This window comes from Antechinus flavipes, chromosome 2, assembly GCF_016432865.1.
Source record: "Antechinus flavipes isolate AdamAnt ecotype Samford, QLD, Australia chromosome 2, AdamAnt_v2, whole genome shotgun sequence".
Lineage (NCBI taxonomy): Eukaryota > Metazoa > Chordata > Mammalia > Dasyuromorphia > Dasyuridae > Antechinus > Antechinus flavipes.
Window position 1 is genome coordinate 452,759,728 of NC_067399.1, and position 3,502 is coordinate 452,763,229.

The following is a 3,502-nucleotide window of genomic DNA, read 5'->3' on the forward strand; positions in this document are numbered from 1 at the left end:
TCATGTGGCTTCTCCTGAGCCTCAGTTTTTGCATCTAGCAAATAGGGTGATACTATTTATCACACCTCTCCCATAGGGTAGTTGTGAGAAAAGTGCTTTATAATCCCTATAGAGCTTTATGAGTGGAAATGGGGAATATATTAATCTATTCTCAATTCCTCCATTGCCTCACCATCCACCTATTCCCAATTCAATCTCTTGTAATCATGTTTCCTACTCCACCACTTTACAGAAAATGTTCTGTCCAAGGCATTCTGTACTTTTTTAACTGCTAAGTCTCCTCCTTTTTTATTCTCCAATTTCTGCAGTTTTTGTTGCTGCTGACCACTCCCTCTTCCCAAAACTCTTTTTCTCTTGGCTTTTTTCTCTTGACTTACCATAGCTGGGCTCTCTGGTTTTCCAACCTGTCTGGGTGCCCCTTACCAATCTCTTTTGCAGCTTCTTCATCCACCTGCAACCCTAAACATGGCTTGTAGCTGTGTACCTTTTCCCTTCTGTATACTTCTTCCCTTAGTTATCTAATCCTCTATCATTGGCTCAATTGTTATCTATCCTAAAATGACTCCCAAATCTCTTTTCAGCTCTAATGTTTCTTCTGGGTGCTGCTCCCTCACTGCCATCTCCCCCTGAATGTCTCATGAGCATCTCAAACTTGACACGTACAAAATGAAATTCATCAGCCTTTCCCTAAACCCAGTCTTCCTTCAAGTTTCCCTATTTCTGTTGAAAACTCTTGTTGAGAGCCTAGTCTCCCAGATCCACAACTTCAGACACATCCTGGATTCTACCTTCTCTCCAAAATGTCTCTTACATCCATCACTTCTTTTTTGAGGTGAAGTGGGAGTGAGGCAATTGGGGTTAAGTGACTTGTCCTGGATCACATAGCTAGTAACTGTTGGGTGCCTGAGACCAGATATAAATTCAGGTTCCCCTTACTCTAGGGTCGGTGTTCTAATTGTTGAACCACCTGGCTGCCTCTTCCAGTCCTTCTATCCTCATGACTTCCATTCTACTTCAGACCCATGTCAGGCTTGTACTATTGGAATATCTTCCTAATTATTATTCTTGCCTCTAGTTTTTTTGATTGATCAGTAAATGTTTATGAAGTTCCTACTATGGCACTATGCTAAGGGCTGGGAATGCAAAAAGAGGGAAAAGATAGTCCCTGACCTCAATGAGCTTATAATCTTATAACAAATATATATATAAAGCAAGCTATATACACGATAAGTGGAAAATAACTAATAGAGGCAGGCACTGGAATAATGAGGGGTTGGGGAAGGCTTTCTGTTAGAAAGGTAGGATTTTAGCTGGAACTTAAAAGAATCCAGGTATGTCAATAGTTGCAGCAGAAGAGGAAGTATATTCCAGGCCGGGGGGATAGCCAAAAAATAAATTTTTCTTCTCTACAACCCACTCCCCACACAGCTGCCCAAATAATTTTCTTTAAAAATGTATTTATTTTAATAAAAATTTATACTCTGTCCCTCCACTGCCCATACCCCATTGAGAAAAAAAAAAGAGAGAGAAGAAAACCTCTTGTCATAAACATAAATAATTCAACAAAATAAATCCTCATATCATCTGTGACCTATTATATGTATGTATACAGATTAATATATATTTTATTATTATATAATATATTTAATTATATCACAATGATATGTCCATATATCACATGTATATATAAATATATGCATATGTGTATATATATACACATATAATTTTTTTTATTATTATAGCTTTTTATTTACAAGATATATGCATGGGTAATTTTTCAGCACTGACCCTTGCAAAACCTTCTGTTCCAATTTTTCCCCTCCTTCCCCCACGCCCTCCCCTAGATGGCAGGTAGACCCATACATGTTAAATATGTTAAAGTACACATATAAATTTTTAAGTTTTTGTCACCTCTTTGGCAGAACATGAATGTTATGTTTCCACTTCAGATATGGACTTAAAAATCACCCCGGTAATTTTCCTAAGGTACCCAACAGACTTTTAAGGCTCAGTTCAAGCCTCCCTAGATCCAGTGGATCAGATCTTGGTCTTCTCTCCCTCTTCAAGTTACCTTGTATTTATTTTCTTTGAAAATGTTATAATCCCTGGAAATGGAAATCTCCTTCAAGGAAGAGACTATATTGTTTTGGTCTTGGTCTCCAGTGCTTAGCATAGTGCCTGGCTCACATAGTCACACTAACATCCATATACATTTGCCAGGATTCTGCCACTGACGTTAAAGGGTATGGGATAAGTCAAGTTTGAGCATTTGAGGGCATGTCTGGCCTTACATGAACAGGGATGGATGGATGATATCCTTGAGTTTTGCAAGCATCCTAGCCCAGGAATGTCCCTCTTAGTATACAGATAACAATAAACAATAACTGGGGCTGAGGCAGGGTCAATTAGCCTAAGAGTATAATAGTCTGATGCCTTAACACAGAGCCTTGAGCATAAAACCAAGGACTAATTGATACACAGGAATGGACACAACTGCATTGTGATCCCCCCCCCCCCCCCACACACACACATATATACTAGGGCAAGAAGAATTTATGTGGATACAATCAGCTAGCCCCAAACACAAATGTGCAAGTATATAGTACATGTACACACTGAACCCATGACACATATAGAATCCATTTCTAAGGAAGGTGGTACAGTGGACTTGAAATCCCAAGTCTTGGGCTCAGGTTCTGCCACTTAATAATCTTGTATGATCATGTTTTCTGAAACTTGACTTTCTCATCTGTAAAATGGATTGATAATCCTTGCATGTCCTCCCACATAGAGCTGTTTTGGGGTAAACCCTTTGTTGTTATTCTTGCAACATTATACGAATACCAGAATGTCACAGCCAGAAAATCATTATCTCTTCATCTATAGAGGAGAAAACTGAAATTCAAAGAAATTAATAGAGGGGCATGTTGAAAGCAATTCTCACTTGGAGAACTGATTACTAAACTCTTAGTGTGACCATTTATACATAAGAAATAGGCAAACATTGAAAGTCGAGGTTTGATTTATGGTTTTTTGATTGTCTAGACTCAAGGAAAGAATGGAGAAAATGTTAATAAGGCAGATTAAATTTTAAAATATATCCTATGGTCTTTTATTTATTTATTTTTTTGGAGAGCTGGTTGTTAAACATTTGCAAGCACAACACTGTATGATCCAACAAACCCCACCTGTCTCAGGATAGTCACCTCCAAGTAGAGTCTGGCACCTCCATCAATTTAAAGATTTGGACACACAAACATAACAGTGTTCTTGACCTACATGTGAGAGGTGAGGAAAGGCTGGAAAAACAATAGTGAGCTGAGATTCAAGAGTTGGGTTTGAGAGCCCTCTGTGACTTTGAAAAATCTAGACCTCACTCTGGACCTCATTTTCCTCCTCTGTAAATAAGAAGCTTGAAGAAGGCAATCTCTGAGCCCTTTCAACTCTTGCATTCTGTGCTGTGATCATGCTGTGATCTTTCCTGCTGCTTATTTGGAGGAGG